This window comes from Oncorhynchus tshawytscha, linkage group LG04 (genome assembly GCF_018296145.1).
Source record: "Oncorhynchus tshawytscha isolate Ot180627B linkage group LG04, Otsh_v2.0, whole genome shotgun sequence".
NCBI lineage: Eukaryota > Metazoa > Chordata > Actinopteri > Salmoniformes > Salmonidae > Oncorhynchus > Oncorhynchus tshawytscha.
Window position 1 is genome coordinate 63,368,132 of NC_056432.1, and position 22,901 is coordinate 63,391,032.

Consider the following 22,901-nt stretch of genomic DNA (forward strand, 5'->3'; position numbering starts at 1 on the left):
AAACTTATACTGTACATAGAGCAGAGTGTGAAGGAGAAACTTATACTGTACATAGAGCAGAGTGTGAAGGAGAAACTTATACTGTACATAGAGCAGAGTGTGAAGGAGAAACTTATACTGTACGTAGAGCAGAGCGTGAAGGAGAAACTTATACTGTACGTAGAGCAGAGTGTGAAGGAGAAACTTATACTGTACATAGAGCAGAGTGTGAAGGAGAAACTTATACTGTATGTAGAGCAGAGTGTGAAGGAGAAACTTATACTGTACGTAGAGCAGTGCGAGAAGGAGAAACTTATACTGTACATAGAGCAGAGTGTGAAGGAGAAACTTATACTGTACATAGAGCAGAGTGTGAAAGAGAAACTTATACTGTATGTAGAGCAGAGTGTGAAGGAGAAACTTATACTGTACGTAGAGCAGAGTGTGAAGGAGAAACTTATACTGTACATAGAGCAGAGCGTGAAGGAGAAACTTATACTGTATGTAGAGCAGAGTGTGAAGGAGAAACTTATACTGTACGTAGAGCAGTGCGAGAAGGAGAAACTTATACTGTACATAGAGCAGAGTGAAGGAGAAACCTATACTGTATGTAGGGCAGAGTGTGAAGGAGAAACTTATACTGTACGTAGAGCAGAGTGTGAAGAAGGCGTTTCCTAGGGACATGTTCTACCAAAGAGCTGCCCCTCCTCTCTGCCAATACCCATCCGATAAGCAACACCTTTAGAGAGTCTAAGACAAAGAGAGAACGAGAGATATAGAGAGGAGGTGGGCGGGGGTTGAGGGGTAAAGCCCTTCCAGAAGTGAGTGAGTGTTTGAGAGTGTGTGTGTGTGTGTGGGGGGGGAGCCTTCTCAGTGCTCACCTCCCTCTCCCATTGACAAGGTGGCCGCAGTAACAGCAAATCGATGGCTCGTGAATCCCCTGCATCCCCCCCTCTCCAGTCTGATCAATATCCCTGGCAATTAGAATCCCCTATCTGCATGGCTGTGGGGACCTCTGGGTGGCTTGCCAGCCCACAAACACCCAATTTAGTCCTCAGCCTATCACTTAATTACTAAATCCTCCCTAATGCCTATTGGCAGGCGGCGGGCGCACTCCAAGCGGCAGGACGGCTGACTGAACAGGAGACCTTTGGCAAGGTGTTGGTTAAGACGCTCCCATCTCTCTTCTCCTGGCCAGTTAAACATATGATTTCACAAGAGGGCCCCGACCTGGAATGATCCGCCTATCGAGCGGCCGGAGCACACACAGCCCAGATGGACAGGGGAGAGGAGGAGGAGAGCGGGGGAGGCAGCGTGCCAAGGGTCACAAAGCCAAAACACTTTTCTCTCTTTCTCTCAGCCACTAAGATACAGACACGGTTGAGAGTGTGTGTGAGGCACAGTGGGTTTTTAAACACATTTAACATCAGATTTTCATCAGATCACATTTTCTTCACAGGCATTATTTAGAGTGATTGTTTGAGAGGCTTGTCTGAGTCATAAAGACACTGTGGCCTTACTGGTCAAAAGGTTCAGTTTGGATCTAAATGGGAATAAGACAGTCTTACAGACTCATGGCAATCAGCAAATACTCAAGTCACTGTTGAACTAATGGCTCAGTGAAATGTGAAGGATTGTGGTTAAAGACAGGGTTCATGACATGAAGTCATGCTGTGTGCTTGGCGGTGGAGGGCTGCATGTCCCGACAGAGATCATTGAGTCACGGTCCGGCATTTTTCATCTTGTGGCCAAATCTTTCCAAGGAAATTAACTTAAATATGATTAGGCTGTAGTTTACGACAAGTGTCTGTAAATAAATATTGACAATAATAGCAAGAAGCAGAGGGAGCTCAACCAAAGTGAGTCGAGGTGCAATCCAAAAATGTGATCATCATTGAAAAGGAAAAGGCAAAACGCGCAAATACCATGGTGAGCATTCTGCCCTTTTCTTTTTCAATAAATATTGATTACTCGTTTATTTGTATCTGCCTACAAATCGTACTGCTCCTAAAAGGTATAGCTATATCCTATATGCAAAATGTAGCTCAAGAGAAAGTGCAAGTGTCAGCTGTCATCATTCTTGCTGCTTCAAGTTCAGTAGCCATACCTTGCCTAGTTGGAAGTGTGAGATCAGGTGCGCGTTTGGTCTCAATTTAATAGAGAAGGCTGTAGCCTATGCATAGGTGGAGAAGCACGGGGCAGTTCTCTTTCCAAGGAAATTAGCTTCATAAATATAATTAGGCTATAGTTTACTACACTGCCTAGTAATAAATATGAATCACCCATATTATTTTGTCACCGTCTGAAAATCGCCCCACTCCTAAAAGGTAGGCTATTAAACGTAGCTCAAGACAAAATGCAAGTGTCTGCTCTCTCTCCAACTTCGCTCTCTTCAAACTAAGTCTAGCCTATTGGCTGATATAGCCCAGTAATATAGATAGCCTAATATAATGGAGAATGTGAGACTCTCTGGAAATGTTACTTATTTCGTAGGTTATTTTTGGGCATTATGATATTGACAATAGAGCACAAAATTGCTAGGACCATGGCTAGCAAGCTAGCTGCATCACATACGCCTAAAATAACATTGCGGTTTGGGTTCGGGACCAGTTCTTGCGGGAGCAGGTGGGAGTTAGACAGAAAGCCAGCGGGAGCGAGTAGGTGTGGTATGAAAAGCTGCGGGTGCAGGTGGGAACGGCATGAATAAATCAGTCATGCGCAGACCTCTACTTGGATCCAGATAGAGACAGACAGTCAGAGGGCTTTAGGGAACCCAAAGCCCTGCAGGTCATGTTCTGTGGTGCGGAGTCTCTCCTTTAAGGTGCGTAGCTCTGCCTGTAGCTTCCTCTGCGCCTGCTCTGCCCCCCCCTCCCCCAGCAACACCTTCTCCTCCTGACGAGCCAGCTCCTGGGCTGAGACACATAACATCATTTACTATCAACAACACTATTATATTACATATCTTATCTGTTATCTTGTGTGCTGATTTGCCCTCCTTCTGCATTCATGCATGTTCCGTTGTCTCTTATTTTGATGGTCCCTTTGAGTGCATATGCATATGTTAGTATGCATGTGTGAGTGTGTGTGTCAGACAAAAGGCCCCAGGCTGTGAATTGATGGTCTGTTTCATTGCTGGCTAGCTGCTGAGGCAGGCAGGACGTAAACAGGTGTCTGTCTCATACTGATCATTAAAGTCAGCCCTAGAGGCTGCACTGCTGCTGCTGCCACTACAACCATGTCACTCTCCTCTTTCTCCCCTTCCCTCCTTCCATCAGCATTACTCTCATTCCTTCTTCCTCATGCATCTACTGCTTTTAACTGTTTTTTAGAACCTCTTCTCCATCAAGGAAGAGGGAAGGAGAGAGAGAGAGACAAACAGTCAGACAAAGAGAGACAGAGCAAGACAGAGAAATAGGGAGAGAGAGAGAGCTACAAAGGTACCTGACTACACACGAGTCCAGCTTTATAGACACCAGTCTCCCAGCCCACCCCCCAGGACTGTGTAATCCTCCTACCCGTGTCCCTGCAGCATCCTTGGGCCTCCTTTAGTTCCTCCCTGAGGGTCATCAGCTGGGTCCTGAGAGAGCCACACTCTACCTCTCTCTGCTGTCCTTCCCTCCTGCCCCTCTGGACGTCAGCCTCCAGGCCCCTGGCTGCAGCTGCCTGCCGCTCCACCTCCACAGCCCGACTCCTCAGAGTCTCCCGGGCCTCCAGCAGGTCAGCCTTCGAACGCCTCAGGAGGTTATCCCGCATCTGCACTGCCTGGGAGGGAAAAGAGGTAAGGCTCAGTCAAAGTGTGAGTGTATGTGTGTGTGAACATACACTACCGTTAAAAAGTTTGGGGCCACTTAAAAACACCAGTCTCAATGTCAACAGTCAAATCAAATCAAATCAAATGTATTTATATAGCCCTTCGTACATCAGCTGATATCTCAAAGTGCTGTACAGAAACCCAGCCTAAAACCCCAAACAGCAAGCAATGCAGGCCTTTCCCTAGAAAGGCCAAAACCTAGGAAGAAACCTAGAGAGGAACCAGGCTATGTGGGGTGGCCAGTCCTCTTCTGGCTGTGCCGGGTGGAGATTATAACAGAACATGGCCAAGATGTTCAAATGTTCATAAATGACCAGCATGGTCCAATAATAATAAGGCAGAACAGTTGAAACTGGAGCAGCAGCACGGCCAGGTGGACTGGGGACAGCAAGGAGTCATCATGTCAGGTAGTCCTGAGGCATGGTCCTAGGGCTCAGGTCCTCCGAGAGAGAGAAAGAAAGAGAGAAAGAGAGAATTAGAGAGAGCACACTTAAATTCACACAGGACACCGAATAGGACAGGAGAAGTACTCCAGATATAACAAACTGACCCTAGCCCCCGACACATAAACTACTGCAGCATAAATACCGGAGGCTGAGACAGGAGGGGTCAGGAGACACTGTGGCCCCATCCGAGGACACCCCCGGACAGGGCCAAACAGGAAGGATATAACCCCACCCACTTTGCCAAAGCACAGCCCCCACACCACTAGAGGGATATCTTCAACCACCAACTTACCATCCTGAGACAAGGCTGAGTATAGCCCACAAAGATCTCTGCCACGGCACAACCCAAGGGGGGGCACCAACCCAACCCAGACAGGATGATCACATCAGAGACTCAACCCACTCAGGTGACGCACACCTCCCAGGGACGGTATGAGAGAGCCCCAGTAAGCCAGTGACTCAGCCCCTGTAATAGGGTTAGAGGCAGAGAATCCCAGTGGAAAGAGGGGAACCGGCCAGGCAGAGACAGCAAGGGCGGTTCGTTGCTCGAGAGCCTTTCCGTTCACCTTCCCACTCCTGGGCCAGACTACACTCAATCATATGACCCACTGAAGAGATGAGTCTTCAGTAAAGACTTAAAGGTTGAGACCGAGTTTGCATCTCTGACATGGGTAGGCAGACCGTTCCATAAAAATGGAGCTCTATAGGAGAAAGTCCTGCCTCCAGCTGTTTGCTTAGAAATTCTAGGGACAATTAGGAGGCCTGCGTTTTGTGACCGTAGCGTACGTGTAGGTATATACGGCAGGACCAAATCAGAGTTAGGTAGGAGCAAGCCCATGTAATGCTTTGTAGGTTCGCAGTAAAACCAGTAACAGTAGCAGTAACAGTGAAGAGGCGACCCCAGAATGCTGGCCTTCTAGACAGAGTTGGCCCATCTTAATCTTTTCTTTTTATTGGCCGGTCTGAGATATTGCTTTTTCTTTGCAACTCTGCCTAGAAGGCCAGCATCCTGGGGTCGCCTCTTCACTGTTGACATTGAGACTGGTGTTTTGCGGGTACTATTTAATGAAGCTGCCAGTTGAGGACTTGTGAGGCGTCTGTTTCTCAAACTAGACACTCTAATGTACTTGTCCTCTTGCTCAGTTGTGCACCGGGGCCTCCCACTCCTCTTTCTATTCTGGTTCGAGCCAGTTTGCCTTGTTCTGTGAAGGGAGTAGTACACATCATTGTACGAGATCTTCAGTTTCTTGGCAATTTCTTGCATGGAATAACCTTCCTTTCTCAGAACAAGAATAGGCTGACGAGTTTCAGAAGAAAGTCCTTTGTTTCTGGCCATTTTGAGCCTGTAATTGCTTCTTTAATCAGGACAACAGTTTCAGCTGTGCTAACATAATTGCAAAAGGGTTTTCTAATGATCAATTAGCCTTTTAAAATGAAAAACTTGGATTAGGGAACACAACGTGCCATTGAAACACAGGAGTGATGGTTGCTGATAATGGGCCTCAGTACGCCTATGTAGATATTCCATTTAAAAAATCAGCCGTTTCCAGCTACAGTAGTCATTTACAACATTAACCAGGACTACACTGTTTTTCTGATCAATTTGATGTTATTTTAATGGACAAAAAAAGCATATTTTCTTTCAAAAACAAGGACATTTCTAAGTGACCCCAAACTTTTGAAAGGTAGTGTATACTCCTGTGTGTGTATCCTCTTATCCAGAGAGTTCTATTTATGTGTGTGTGTGTTTTACACTTCCTGAAGTTCTGAGTGAGTAGGTGTATGTAAGGTCTTTCTATCCTATCCTCCAGGCATGTTGGAGGTGATGGGGCCTGGCCTGGCATCGTGCCGCAGTGTGTACCTGCTGTCTCTTGGCACACTGTCTGTGGGCGGCCTGCAGGTCCTGCTCCAGCCTGGCAGCCCTCTGCTCTTGAGCTCCCACCTCCTCCAGCCTGCGCTGGCCCTCCATCATGGCCTCTGCCTGGAGCTGCCTCCCAGCCTCTTGCAGTCGCAGCACCTCTGCAGCACACACACACGGATGCACACACACAAGGAGGCACACACACAAATACACCCACACTAAAAAATGAACCCTTTATGTATTCTATCATAAACACAAAGTTATTGGTTGAGTTGTGTCATGCCCACCACACCTGCCACAGTGTTGTCCTTGAGCTGGGTGAGTCTGGACACCTCCTCTCTCAGCTGAGGAACCTCTGACTGGCACACACTGAGGTCCTGGCTACCCTGGGCACACTGCTCCACGGTCTGGGAGAATGCTGAGACACACACACACACACGGACACACACGGACACCTGTCACATACCTATGACTATGCCTGAGGGGAAGGGGAGGACCGAAGCCCAAGGCTTTCCACATCCTCACCTGAGAGACCCAGCATAGCAATGCCTCCCCCCTCCTCCACCCCCCAGGACATCTCCACACCTGCTCTAGCGCGTTCAGTGAAGCGCCTGCCCCTAATTTGGCATTTCCACCATGATGGCATGAGTATCAGTGTGTGGAGGAAGCATCCTGTGTTAGGGGAGCACCTATCTGACAGGTGTCACATCCAATCTGCACAGACCTACTGATGTTTTAACTATTCAATTAACCAGCCAACTGCACTGTGTGGCTGCCATGACATATTTACCTAAGATAAGTTGTTTGTGTGTGTGTGTGTGTGTGAGAGCAGGCAGCTGACAGGTCAACATGTCACTGTCACTCTTCCTCCGGTAGAGTGTGTGTGTGTATGTGTGTCAGCAATCTCCCCACTGCTCTCAGACCCTATCAAACATGGTGGAGAAAATACAAGCCAACAGCTTTGAGTGAAATATGTACGTAAACATTAAGTGAAAATAATAAAAGTATAATTCAGCCATGTTGAGGAGGGAAGATCCTGCCATCTTCCCCCTTCATCTCAGACCATTAAAATAACGAGTTGTCACCAGGCTCTGCTTTCACTACCCCCTGACGCTGACACCCGTCAAGACAAATCTAGATTTCATGGCCACTTACAGATGTATAAATAGTCAAACGAGGTGCTCTAACCATCTATAAAACGCAGCTAAAAGGTTGCCAGAAGATGGCGGGCATCGTGGGCCAGCCGGGCTGGGTAATCAATCTGGGCTGAGTCGGAGTGGAGCAGGGAGCGGTGGCTGCGTGCGTTGGGAGTAGGGCAGTAAATCACGTCAGCGCAGCGCGGGCGCTCCTCTGACACGCCAGCCACTCCAGCTGACACTGGGACTGTTTGACAGCCTGATGGATCGCCCCACTACACTCCATTAAAGGCAAACGGGCACACGCACGCTGACATAACAAACAATTAGTCACCGTGGCCGTTATGGACCTTGGTTGGTGTGGGTCAGGGTCTGTCTGGCGATGGCTGCTCTGACTTCCTGTCTAGGGTCAGTTTAAAGCCAGGGTTGGAATACACCGAACTACAATGAACTTACTGAACATACAGTAGGACCAAACTTCTAACTATAGTTGATGAGTGAAGTTTTAAAGACAATGACTTTCTCTGGTCACTGTGATTTCACTGGCCACAGTGACTGGTTGTGTTAGCAGGACTCCAGCATGAAGAGGTGAAGTGTTCTGCCCCTACTGTACCTGTTGTAGTTCCTGGATGCGGTAGAGCTGTGAGTCGTAGTCTGAGTCAGAGTGGATGTGACTGGCTCTGTAGACAGAGAAATCAGCTTGGCTCTTCACCACACTCTCCTCCTGTTCCTCCACCTGAGAGAGGCACACAGGAACAAACATAGTACACAGATATATCTGTTGACAGACCGGTACAGAACCACTGTCATGCGGTTGACTTTAGTAGGTCTCTCCTCCCATTTCCTTCCTGTGTTGTGTAGTTGAGTGTTGCGAGGTAGAGACAGAAGGACTGGCTGGAGCTCTGTGAGACTATGGTTGAAGGGCAGACTGCATGGGGTCCTCCTGTCTGACTGTGGGTGAGGCAGGCCGGGGGTCACTATGAGACTAAGTTTGGGGCTGAGGTGCTGGGTGAGTTCACACTAATGAAACAGAGACAGGCAAACAGTTTCCCCTCAGTCTCCCCCGTCTGCACGCTGTGCTGGGCCTGATGGCTCGTGACTGGAGCACATTCTGCTTCTCACAGATGAGTTGGCCTGTCTGAGGGGCACACACACACACGCACACACACACACACACACAGTCAAAATGTCCTATTGGGTGTCGGTGGTTTGTCAGGATTACTTTGTGCTGCTGCACTTATAAAACACTCCCAAATGGCCTCTACGTTTATGAGGCTAATATATCTATCTGAATATGGTGTTCCTCTCATTACCCACTGTTGTTATTTGTTGTCTATGTTTTCCAGACAGCCTTCACTACCTCGTGTCGGTAGTGTTCATAAAGCCAGGGCCCGTTACAGGCAGGATGAAGATGGAGTGAGAGGTGGTGAAATCAGCTGGTTGTATTGATGTCTCACAGCAGACTCAGAGCAATCGGCTCATTAAATGAAATCAGACTCTCTCTCCCTCTCTCTACCTCCCTCTCTCACACAGACATACACACACCCCAGTTTCCAGACAACAAATGTAAACTTAGGAAAGAGGTAAAGAAACATTGGTGTGAAAAAATAACTTGGCAGGAAGTGATCACTTAAAAGTCTGAACCGAGCGGGTGGTGTGTCGCGCTGTGTGCACTAAGGACCCAGCTGAGGATGGGAGAGATCAATACTGTGTGTGTGATTGAGAGCCTCTGTGTTACCAATGGAGCTCTGCTGTGTGGGAGGGGGTGTTGTTAGGGACCCAGGTGGTGGGCTGTGGGGGTAAGAGCTGAAGGTGATGGGAACGGTGCCTCCATTGTGGGCTCACAGAAGGAGGTAAATGCCCAACTGCATCTCAAACCACCCCCAGACCACATAAACGCTGAGCTCCACTGGGCACGGCTGCTATTATTTCAGCCACATATCGCATACCCAGCATGATTTTCCACTTTGCTTCTTCCGTGCATGGAGCTGTCAACCACCCCGTGTCTCACACACACATGCATGCACACAACCACACACACCCAAACAAGTCCAAACATCCATCCTTCCTCTCCACTGCTCTGCCCATGTAATCCAGTCGTCCCCTCCTCTCTGCTTCCTCCTGCCAGCCATTAACGGTGGTGCTCTGTGCTGTGTGCTGTGCTCTGTGCTGTCCAGGGAGCTCACACTGCCTGTGTTTTCTCATTGTGTTTCCTCCTGTTTGGGGGCCATGAAGCCGATCAATAAGAATCAGTGAAAACACTTCCAGAGGTCCCCAGGCCTCCGACTCCCAGTGTGTTGTACCCTGTCTGACTCCACCCGTTTACAGATCAGCAGCAGAGATGGAGCCTTTACCTACAGAGGTGTGGCACGACAACTGACCTGCATGTAGCTTCACTCACCTGAGAGGCCAGTTGGGTATACTACAGTGCTAGTACTACTTGACTGGCTTTGACTTCACCGCATGACTGGCACTGTTCTAGGTAGCAGGGGTAGTGAGCAGGACGAGTGGGCCTGACTGTGTAGAGGGAAACCACTGAGTGGACTAGTATGTTAATCTAGGTTTGTAGTGGAAAGAGAGTGACTAGCACAGCGTGACCGGGTTTGTCTGTGTCTGTGGACGAGTCTGTCATTGGGAAGCTACATTCCTGTAGATGAGGATCAGCGTGACTGACTGACCTAACTGGTCTGACTGACTGACTGACTGTCCGACCTGTCGTCTCAGTGCGGCGGTGCTGTCTCTCATAGTGCTGATGACCATCTCACACTCCTGGCTGTGTTTGCGGCTGGACTCCAGGTCTCTCTGGGTGTCTCGGAGGTGCTGGCTCAGGGCACCATCCCCGCTCTCCAGCTGGGCACTGTGGGCCTTCAGCTCCCCCCTGTAACACCACCGCCTGGGCACACAGACGCAGCACATGCTCGTCCCGCTCCACCACCTGGGACACAGACACACAGGGACACGCAGGCAGGCACACAAACACACATATACATAAAAAAGGCATGCTATTAACACTCATAAATCAGGCCTAGTGATGTATGCAAGAACAACTCCTGGCAGCAAGGCAGCAAGCAGCAGAGATGAAAAACACAACAATTGGAGAGCTAGAAGGTTCTAGCTGCATTTTAGTCTAAATGGAGTTAATGACAGCCTTGTTCTGTTCAATGTTCCCTACCTACAGTGGGGCAAAAAAGTATTTAGTCAGCCACCAATTGTGCAAGGCCTGTAATTTTCATCATAGGTACACTTCAACTATGACAGACAAAATGAGGGAAAACAATCCAGAAAATCACATTGTAGGATTTTTAATGAATTTATTAAATGTATTTATTTAAGTAACTTTAACGCCAATTATCTTAGAAACATGTTCTAGCAGATAGAACCTCTAGCAGATAGAACCTCTAGCAGACAGAAGCTCTAGCAGACAGAACCTCTAGCAGACAGAACCTCTAGCAGATAGAACCTCTAGCAGATAGAACCTCTAGCAGATAGAACCTCTAGCAGATAGAACCTCTAGCAAATAGAAGCTCTGGAAAAACTAGAAAAAGCTCCAGTATCATCTCTTAGTTTTCCTGCAGGGTGAGGATGGCGTGGAGCTGACCTGAGCCCTGGCTTCCTTCAGGTCCTCGTCCTGGGCCTGTAGAGTGCTGTCCTGCTGGGAGATCTTGGTGAGGCAGGCCTGGTACTTGACCCTGTACAGCTCCAGGGACCTGGTCAGGGGCTGCAGCCTTGTCTCTGTGTCCACTGCTCTGCTCTCAGCCTCCTGCAGCACAGCCCTCAGCCTAGACAACACATTCTCAGAACACTGTAGTCTACTTCAATATGCCTGTATAATGGCTTACATACACCTGCAACAGGAACAGTACTGAGGGTACTTCACTGCTTATTAAAGTGAAGAGAAATCCATGTTCCTGTCTTTCTGTGTACTGTACTCCTCTCACTCCTCCCACCCACCTCCTCCTCTGCCTACCTGGTCTGTCTCTGGGCGTGCTCCAGGTCAGAGCGGAGGTGCTTCATGGTTGCTCTACACTGCTGCAGCCTGCCCTGGGTCTCCTGTAGCTCAGCCCTCAGGCCCGACACCTCTCCTGCTGAGACCGGACCTCTGACTGCCACCGCTGCAGCTCCCCGCGCAGAACACACACTGCCCCCTGCTGGTTGTCCCGCTGGAGAGAGAAGGGAGTGTCAGTGGGGTAGTGTGTAGGGAGAATGTGTGTGTTTGTGTATGTGTATGTTTGTGTGTGTATGTGTGTGTGTGTATATATGTATGTAAGTGTGTATGTTTGTTTGTTTTTTGTTTGTTTGTATGTATGTACAGTGGGGCAAAAAAGTATTTAGTCAGCCACCAATTGTGCAAGTTCTCCCACTTAAAAAGATGAGAGAGGTCTGTAATCTTCATCATAGGAACACTTCAACTATGACAGACAAAATTTGAAAAAAAAAATCCAGAAAATCACATTGTAGGATTTTGAATTAATTTATTTGCAAATTATGGTGGAAAATAAGTATTTGGTCACCTACAAACAAGCAAGATTTCTGGCTCTCACAGACCTGTAACTTATTCTTTAAGAGGCTCCTCTGTCCTCCACTCATTACCTGTATTAATGGCACCTGTTTGAACTTGTTATCAGTATAAAAGACACCTGTCCACAACCTCAAACAGTCACACTCAAACTCCACTATGGCCAAGACCAAAGAGCTGTCAAAGGACACCAGAAACAAAATTGTAGACCTGCACCAGGCTGGGAAGACTGAATCTGCAATAGGTAAGCAGCTTGGTTTGAAGAAATCAACTGTGGGAGCAATTATTAGGAAATGGAAGACATACAAGACCACTGATAATCTCCCTTGATCTGGGGCTCCACGCAAGATCCCCGTGGGGTCAAAATGATCACAAGAACGGTGAGCAAAAATCCCAGAACCACACGGGTGACCTAGTGAATGACCTGCAGAGAGCTGGGACCAAAGTAACAAAGCCTACCATCAGTAACACACTACTAACAAAGTTTATCTCAATACTATGTTATATACCCTTTGTTGGCAATGACAGAGGTCAAACGTTTTCTGTAAGTCTTCACAAGGTTTTCACACACTGTTGCTGGTGTTTTGGCCCATTCCTCCATGCAGGGGAATTTTCCCTCATTTTGTCTGTTATAGTTGAAGTGTACCTATGATGAAAATTACAGGCCTCTCTCATCTTTTTAAGTGGGAGAACTTGCACAATTGGTGGATGACTAAATACTTTTTTGCCCCACTGTATGTGTGTGTGTATATATATGTGTCTGTGTGTATATATGTGTGTGTGTGTGTGTGTGTATATACACATGAGGGGTGTAGGACACACACAGACAGAACAGACAGATATGATCCAGTACACTCCTTCAGCCTTCCTTCCTCTCCCTGCAGCTCCACCGAGGCACTTTAATGACACCAGCTCTACATTACATTACTACACTCCAGAGTACAATATCCCAGATGGGATAATATTAGTTTTCCCCTGGCTGATGATGCATTACAAAAATAAGGAGCAGTGTAACAGATGGCTCTCAGGGTAAAAATAATAAATCCCAGACTTGTAACATGGCTGGGAGACACGCACCCACACCCACAAAACACTTCTGTGATTCATCTACTCCTTCGTTCTTACTGACTTCTAAGCCAGGAGTAAGAGAGAGAGAGACTTACAAACATCATTAAGACCCCAGTGCTAATTGTGTTCTTTTAAATGAGTTAAATCTGATGACTCCATTAGAGACTCCATTGATGTCTCCCAGGAATGGAGGGAGGGAGGGAGTGAGAGGATGGACTGAGGCAGTCTGTGACATCACAAACCGTGTAGACACACAAATGTGGAGGTAAAAGATACATGCAGACAAAAGAGGACAGATGAAGAGGATAAATATAATAATAATAATAATAGTGGGACAGATATAGGGGAGAGAGAGAGAGAGAGAGAAAGAGGGAGAGAGAGAGAGAAAGAGGGAGAGAAAGAGAGAAAGAGAGAGAGAGAGAGAGAGAGAGAGAGGGAGAGAGAGAGAGAGAGAAAGAGGGAGAGAGAAAGAGAGAGAGCGAGAGAGAGCGAGAGACTAATCCATAATACTGCCTGCCTGCCTGGCCTGCTGCATACATTACTGCATCAATCAGTGCTAAGCTGCAGTGTAATTTTCTAACTCCCTATTTCTCTCCCAACCTCATCACACAGACAACACCCCATGGCTATTTTTGATGAGATTCATAGCTATAGAGAGGGAGAGAGGAGGTGAGGGAAGGGGGGGAAGGGTGTTTATAGAGCAGCCTCTCTCCCTCTCCCTCACCCTCTCTCGCAGCTCAACCACTGATTAATTTCCAACTAGATCGCTTGGCTAGCAGTATTATTAGCATAACATTTCCATGGATCAGGCCCTGCAATAAAACCCTTTCATCAAGTCGCTTGTCAGACATAACATTTCAAATCTCATTTTGTTTCTAATATAATTTTCTTACTGGGTGTGTGTGGAAGGTAGCGGGAGCTGGGAAAATGGACAGTGGGGGAGGTGGGGGTGGAGGGATGTTATGCAGAAGATAAACGGAGTCATCAATCAAAATTAAAAGAGCTCTGGGTTGGGAAGGAGGCGTTGGTGTTAACCATGGCCGCTTCAACACACACACACACACACACACACACACACACACACACACACACACACACACACACACACACACACACACACACACACACACACACACACACACACACACACACACACACACACACACACACTGTCACACTGCCCCCCCCCCGCCCAAGGTCAGTGCTTTCAGGGGCTGTCTGTCTGTAGAGTGGACAGAGGCTGAACTAAAGACAAAAGAACAGTCTGAACATCTTATCTTGTGACTGTGGCAGAACAGAATGGCAGGCAGACATGCAGCAGGAGCTCTGTCACCAAACTTAATCGATCACACAGGTCCACAAACTCAAAAAACGCCTTCCACGTCACAACGTGACAGCACAGGCATTGAATAACGATAAACCTTGCCTTGATTACAAAATGGTCCAAGCTGTCACTATTACAACCCCCTGCCCTAGTCCCACACTGTACCATTAATTATGAAAAATAACACGGCGGGGGAGGGATGGGGATTTCATTTGAATAAGGATACAGAATCAATGCAATTGAATCAATCTTAGCTAATTAAAATAAATCTATATTGTGAAACAATCAAGGTGCATAAACAAGATTCAAATAAATGAAGGAACTGTGCCAAGAGGCTGCCCACTTCTAATTAAATGATACTAATTGGAATTCCACGGCTGTGTGCTGTGCTGTGTGTTTGTTGTTGGCATGGAGAGAAAGAGAGAGGGATCGCTGACTGCCCACTCCTTTGTCTCTGCTGCTTCTCCTCAACAGCACACATTACTGCACACAGCCACACCATGGGTCATTTCTCATAGTCTGTGTATACAGTGACCTCCATAAGTATTGGGACAGTGACATTTTTAGTTGTTTTGGCATTGTACTCCAGCACTTATGGATTTCCATCCATATCGGGTGAACTGTTTTAGAAATTATAGTACTTTTTGCATATAGCCCCCCATTTTAGGGGACCAAAAGTACTGGGACAAATAATATGTGCATTAAAGTAGTCAAAAGTTGAGTATTTGGTCCCATATTCCTAGCATGCCATGATTACATCAAGCTTGCAACTCTGCAAACAGCATTTCTTTAAAACCTGGAAGTTTTGGTAAAGTTACCAGGATTTTACAACGCTATATGGGGATGAGAGGGTTAGGCATGCTGTAATAGGAGGGATGAGAGGGATAAACATTCTGTAATAGGAGGGATGAGGGTTAGACATATTGTAATAGGAGGGATGAGAGGGGTAGACATACTGTAATAGGAGGGATGAGGGTTAGACATACTGTAATAGGAGGGATGAGGATTAGACATACTGTAATAGGAGGGATGAGAGGGTTAGACATGCTGTAATAGGAGGGATGAGAGGGATAGACATGCTGTAATAGGAGGGATGAGAGGGTTAGACATGCTGTAATAGGAGGGATGAGAGGGTTAGACATGCTGTAATAGGAGGGATGATAGGGTTAAACATACTGTAATAGGAGGGATGAGGGTTAGACATATTGTAATAGGAGGGATGAGAGGGGTAGACATACTGTAATAGGAGGGATGAGGGTTAGACATACTGTAATAGGAGGGATGAGAGGGACATGCTGTAGACATACTGTAATAGGAGGGATGAGGGTTAGACATACTGTAATAGGAGGGATGAGAGGGTTAGACATGCTGTAATAGGAGGGATGATTAGACATGCTGTAATAGGAGGGATGAGAGGGTTAGACATGCTGTAATAGGAGGGATGAGAGGGATAGACATGCTGTAATAGGAGGGATGAGAGGGTTAGACATGCTGTAATAGGAGGGATGAGAGGGTTAGACATGCTGTAACAGGAGGGATGAGAGGGTTAGACATACTGTAATAGGAGGGATGAGAGGGTTAGACATACTGTATGTACAGTTGAAGTCAGAAGGATTGAGGTCATTGCTTTGTGATGGCCACTCCAATACCTTGACTTTGTTGTCCTTAAGCCATTTTGCCACAACTTTGGAAGTATGCTTGGGGTCATTGTTCATTTGGAAGACCCATTTGCGACCAGGCTTTAACTTCCTGACTGATGTCTTTTGATGTTGCTTCAATATAGCCACATAATTTTCCTCCTCATGATGCCATCTATTTTGTGGAGTTCCCTCCTGCAGCAAAGCACCCCCACAACATGTTGGGATGGTGTTCTTCGGCTTGCAAGCCTCCCCCTTTTTCCTCCAAACATAACGATGTTCATTATGGCCAAACAGTTCTATTTGTGTTTCATCAGATCAGAGTCATTTCTCCAAAAAGTATGATATTTGTCCCCATGTGCAGTTGAAAACCGTAGTCTGACTTTTTTATGGCGGTTTTAGAGCAGTGGCTTCTTCCTTGCTGAGCGGCCTTTCAGGTTATGTCGATATAGGACTAATTTTTACTGTGGATATAGATATTTTTGAACCTGTTTCTACCAGCATCTTCACAAGGTCCTTTGCTGTTGTTCTGGGATTGATTTGCACTTTCGCACCAAAGTACGTTCATCTCTAGGAGACAGAATGCGTCTCTTTCCTGAGTGGAATGATGGCTGCATGGTCCCATGGTGTTTATACTTGCGAACTATTGTTTGTACAGATGAACGTGGTACCTTCAGGCGTTTGGAAATTGCTCCCAAGGATGAACCAGACTTGTGGAGGTCTACAAAAAAAAAATCTGAGGTCTTGGCTGATTTCTTTTGATTTTCCCATGATGTCAAGCAAAGAGGCACTGAGTTTGAAGGTAGGCCTTGAAATACATCCACAGGTACACCTCCAATTGACTCAAATTATGTCAATTAGACTATCAGTAGCCTCTGACATGATTTTCTGGAATTTTCCAAGCTGTTGAAAGGCACAGTCAACTTAGTGTATGTAAACTTCTGACCCACTGGAATTGTGATCTCGTAAATTATTATTGAAATGATCTGTCTGTAAACAATTGTTGGAAAAATGACTTGTGTCATGCACAAAGTAGATATCCTAACTGACTTGCCAGAACTATAGTTTATTAACAAGAGATTTGTGGAGTGGTTGAAAAACAAGTTTTAATGACTCCAACCTAAGTCTATGTAAACTTCTGTGATATGTGTGACTGCATACTGTACATGCCCTGAGGTGGTGTAGAAACGTGTGAGTGCCAAGTGTATGTAGATTATGGTGTGTACATATTATATAGTTTATATAGATTACGGTGTGTGTATACATATTGTATACTTTATATAGATTATGGTGTGTGTATACATATTATATAGTTTATATAGATTACGGTGTGTGTATACATATTGTATACTTTATATAGATTATGGTGTGTGTATACATATTGTATAGTTTATATAGATTATGGTGTATACATATTGTATAGTTTATATAGATTATAGTGTGTGTATACATATTGTATAGTTTATATAGATTATGGTGTATACATATTGTATAGTTTATATAGATTATGGTGTGTGTATACATATTGTATAGTTTATATAGATTATGGTGTGTGTATACATATTGTATAGTTTATATAGATTATAGTGTGTGTATACATATTGTATAGTTTATATAGATTATGGTGTGTGTATACATATTGTATAGTTTATATAGATTATGGTGTGTGTATACATATTGTATAGTTTATATAGATTATGGTGTGTGTATACATATTGTATAGTTTATATAGATTATGGTGTGTGTATACATATTGTATAGTTTATATAGATTATGGTGTGTGTATACATATTGTATAGTTTATATAGATTAAGGTGTATGTATACACATTGTATAGTTTATATAGATTATGGTGTATACATATTGTATAGTTTATATAGATTATAGTGTGTGTATACATATTGTATAGTTTATATAGATTATGGTGTGTGTATACATATTGTATAGTTTATATAGATTATGGTGTGTGTATACATATTGTATAGTTTATATAGATTATAGTGTGTGTATACATATTGTATAGTTTATATAGATTATGGTGTATTTATACATATTGTATAGTTTATATAGATTATGGTGTGTGTATACATATTGTATAGTTTATATAGATTATGGTGTATACATATTGTATAGTTTATATAGATTATAGTGTGTTTATACATATTGTATAGTTTATATAGATTATGGTGTGTGTATACATATTGTATAGTTTATATAGATTATAGTGTGTGTATATATATTGTATAGTTTATATAGATTATGGTGTATACATATTGTATAGTTTATATAGATTATAGTGTGTGTATACATATTGTATAGTTTATATAGATTATGGTGTGTGTATACATATTGTATAGTTTATATAGATTAAGGTGTGTGTATATATATTGTATAGTTTATGCAGCTATATAATAAAGCCCATCATTATAAAGATCATAATTTCAGTAGCTACTGTACACAATGTTGCATAAAAAACATGAGTCTCACTTAGGATGTGTGAGTGTGTGTGTGTGTATAGCTGACCTTTGTGAGCAGGCTGACCCTCTCCTGCTGTAGCTGGCCAGTTGTCTGTAGTTGTGCCTCCATGTCCTCCTCTCTCTTACTCAGGCTGCCCTGGAGACAGCTCACCTCTTTCTGCAGTTTCTGCATCTCCTCTCCAAGGGCCTGCTCCTGCTGAGCCTGCACTGACAGCTACGCGCGCACACACACACACACACAGATAGACACACACACACACACACACACACACACACACACACACACACACACACACACACACACACACACACACACACACACACACACACACACACACACACACTCACACACACACAGATAGACACACACAACATACATATTATTTAATGTTCAGTGAAACATTATCCCTTATCAGGAAACAATTGCTGCATGTGTGGGCGCAAGTGTGAAATTGAACAAAATCCCAGTCCATATAATTAAAGAAACCGGTGCTGTGAGCAGACAAGAAGAGAAGGAAGGGGATCATGGAGACAACCAGAGACAACCACAAAACCACTGTGTTCTCCTCTATTCTGCTTGTAGTCAGACCTGTAGAGCTTGTTGTCTGGAGAAGTGGAATCTGATTCCCTGTAATATATGTGGATATTACCCTGTTTCCCCCCTAACCATCGCCCCCTCCAGTCCCCTCCAGCAGCAAGTTTCGGAGGTAGTAGGCTAAAAGAATGATAAACTCAAACCCCTCTCCACCCCTCCTCTCCCATCCCCACCCCACCTCTCAACCCGACCCATCCCATCTCTCTCTCTCTCTCTCGCTCTTTCTCTCTCTACCCCAGTCCCTCTCTTCACCCGTCTGCTCAGATTAAATGACATCTCCCTGTGAGTCTCAGGAAACGCCAAGTAAAGCAATTACTAATAAGCCTGATGTCCCCCCTTCCCTTTATGTAGGGGGTGGGGGGGGGCATGTGCCCTTCAGCAAAAATGAATTTTCCAATTGCAGTTAGTTCTGCCATGAATAAATAAACAAATGAATAATTGAGAGGGCAACATAAATAAATAACATCACAAACATTTCACTGGCACTCATAAGTATTCTGCAGATAACTTGGGCTGCATGCTAATGATAAAAACAGTAGATGTAGCAGGTTCCCAATGCATTATTCACCGCTCCCCTCCAACCCAAAATTAAATAAATAAAAATCTTTCAAGGAAGTCAAAACATCCTCTCAGCATTGAAGTGACAGGCCTGTCCCATTTATAACACAAGGACACTCTGGCAAACAAATATCTGACCAGTCAGAGAGAGAGGAATAAATAAACCAGCACAACACAGTGTACGGCCATTGACAGATCCTCCACAAGTTCTCCATCAAGAAGAAAACTCTGAAATAACACAGAGGGTACATGGGACACAGTCAGGTGTCTTTTCTAAGTCCCATGGTACAGGGCTGGCTGGACACTAACAAGGTCACCATGTCCTTGAGCTTTCTTCTCAGTGATATACCGGGGGGGGGGCAGCACTAGGCAGCACTAGGACTCGTCTTCGAAGGCTGTAGAGACTAGGCAGGTCTGTACAACCACGTCCTTGTCCTTGTTGACTAATTAAAAAGAGATGCGTTAGATCTCAGGCCTCACCTCATCCTGAGCTGATTTCAGGTGTTCCTGGATAAAGACATTTTGTATTCGACATCCATTATGAAACATCCTGATACAAGGCCATGGCATTTCTGATTGCCTGTTTGTGAGCTGACCAGCTAAGGGGCATCAAAACGAGGGTTGGTTAGATGAGAGAGAAGACACAGATGGAGGAGAGATGGAGTAGAGATGTTGAGTGATGTTAAGGCCAGTACCTTGTGCTGTGCAGCCTTGTGTTTCTCAGTGAGCAGGTCCTGGTCATGGCTCAGGTCCAGGTCATGGCTCAGGTCCAGGTCATGGCTCAGGTCCAGATCATGGCTCAGGTCCAGGTCATGGCTCAGGTCAGATCATGGCTCAGGTCCAGGTCATGGCTCAGGTCCAGGTCATGGCTCAGGTCCAGGTCATGGCTCAGGTCCAGATCATGGCTCAGGTCCAGGTCATGGCTCAGGTCCTGGTTCTCTGTCACCTGAGAAGCCAGTCTTTCCCTCTGTTCCCCCACCTCACGCAGCTCCTCCCTCAGCCTGCCCAACCCAGCCTCCTCCTGGACCAGCTACACACAGACAGAGAAATAGTATGGGTCTAACAGAAGAGAAGCTAATAAAAGAGACTAGCAGAGGTACAGTATATGGATAAACCTATAGACTATTTTAGAATATTATGTACTGGTGACTTTCTATCAAGGTTCAAGTACCTGGGCATAGCAGGTGGTATACTGCTGCTGTAGTTGGACCAGATCAGCTCTGATCTCAGGCAGTCTCTCCTCTTGTCTCCACACACTGGCTATCCTGTAACAAGTGGCACGTGTCATTCCATTGTCATAAACATGTCAACACATGGCTCTTAATGGGTCAAATGAAACGTATTTTCTTACCTGCTTTCCCTCTCTCTTTTACATGACCTCAGCTCGGCAGTAACTTGCTACGGTGCATCTTGGGAGGAGAGCAGTTGTTGGCGGAGAACACGGAGGTCTTCTTCATGGTCCTGCAGCTTCACTCTGAGAACCACGACCATCTCCTCCTTCTGGGCAAGCTGCGGGACACTGAGAGCCACGACCATCTCCTCCTTCTGGGCAAGCTGCGGGACACTGAGAGCCACGACCATCTCCTCCTTCTGGGCAAGCTGCGGGACACTGAGAGCCACGACCATCTCCTCCTTCTGGGCAAGCTGCGGGACACTGAGAGCCACGACCATCTCCTCCTTCTGGGCAAGCTGCGGGACACTGAGAGCCACGACCATCTCCTCCTTCTGGGCAAGCTGCGGGACACTGAGAGCCACGACCATCTCCTCCTTCTGGGCAAGCTGCGGGACACTGAGAGCCACGACCATCTCCTCCTTCTGGGCAAGCTGCGGGACACTGAGAGCCACGACCATCTCCTCCTTCTGGGCAAGCTGGGGACACTGAGAGCCACGACCATCTCCTCCTTCTGGGCAAGCTGCGGGACACTGAGAGCCACGACCATCTCCTCCTTCTGGGCAAGCTGCGGGACACTGAGAGCCACGACCATCTCCTCCTTCTGGGCAAGCTGCGGGACACTGAGAGCCACGACCATCTCCTCCTTCTGGGCAAGCTGCGGGACACTGAGAGCCACGACCATCTCCTCCTTCTGGGCAAGCTGCGGGACACTGAGAGCCACGACCATCTCCTCCTTCTGGGCAAGCTGCGGGACACTGAGATCTCCTCCTTCTGGGCAAGCTGCGGGACAGAGCCACCCATCTCCTCCTTCTGGGCAAGCTGCGGGACACTGAGAGCCACGACCATCTCCTCCTTCTGGGCAAGCTGCGGGACACTGAGAGCCACGACCATCTCCTCCTTCTGGGCAAGCTGCGGGACACTGAGAGCCACGACCATCTCCTCCTTCTGGGCAAGCTGCGGGACACTCTCCTCCTTCTGGGCAAGAGCCTGAGAGCCACGACCATCTCCTCCTTCTGGGCAAGCTGCGGGACACTGAGAGCCACGACCATCTCCTCCTTCTGGGCAAGCTGCGGGACAGGAGGGAACATAACACACTGAAGAACACATCAAGGACAGGACAGAGAACAGGCTGATTGTACAGTAATAGCTATGTGGAAAGCACTTTCCTGTTCAAATCACAGGCATCATTTGCATTTAGCAAGGAACAAAAAAGTTCAAATCAAACGTTTATTTACTGTTGTTCTCTATGTTCCGTCTTACTGGGATACAGAAAAAACAATGACAAAGAGCGTGATGGTTTTAGTTCCATCCTATAGACACACATAATAACACATAAAGAGGTAAAAGTCCAACGAACCATTTAATGGTGGCAACACTCACGATTGTACATTAGAAAAGAACACAATATATATAGACGTTCTGTCCAGTTAGTTTCCCATTTGGACAAAAAACATGTCCTAGATAAGCAAGACAATTTTTCCTGTTTTAGGGAAATGAGTTTTTCTGCTAGCTACATCCCTCCATTCCACTGCAAATTGGAGAATTTATACAGAATTTATAACAGTTCTGCTGCTGTTATTGAGCTTCTGTGAAATTGTTGTGGATTACACATAATTATTGATAAAGCAGCTTTCTCTCTCTGTTTTTGTTGCCCAAATCTGTTAAAATATGATGAGACTCCACATTGGTACCCAAGTAATGAAAACACACGGCTATAGTGATAGTGTTATTTTGTCGTGAGTAATCATACGCATGAGAGACAGAGAGAGGCTGACTGGGATGAGGCAATTAACAACAACACTGATACTGGAAACATGTGGAATGGGTGAGTGGGCTGGGGAGGAGAGGGCTGGCTGTAGACTGGGGTATCTAAAGAGTGGCTGAGGATTCCAACCCCAACGCAGGCAGACGGACAGACAGACAGACAGACAGACAGACACGGGAGAGTGAGCAGACAGACAGACACGGGAGTATGAGCAGATAGAGAGACAGACAAAAAGACAGACACGGGAGTATGAGCAGACAGACAGACAGACAGATAGATAGACACGGGAGTATGAGCAGACAGACAGACAGACAGACAGACAGACAGACAGACAG

General features: G+C 46.0%; 1 protein-coding gene across 2 annotated transcripts in view; it reads right to left on the reverse strand.

Moving 5' to 3' along the window:
- Positions 1–21,788: 21,788 nt before the first annotated feature.
- LOC112237099 (golgin subfamily A member 6-like protein 22) overlaps positions 21,789–22,901 on the reverse strand; it is a 123,294-nt gene continuing 122,181 nt past the window's right edge. For both annotated transcript variants that reach the window (XM_042321042.1, XM_042321043.1), the window contains one exon: positions 21,789–21,868. The gene's annotated coding sequence lies outside the window, so the exon portion shown is untranslated. The remainder of the gene's footprint in view (positions 21,869–22,901) is intronic.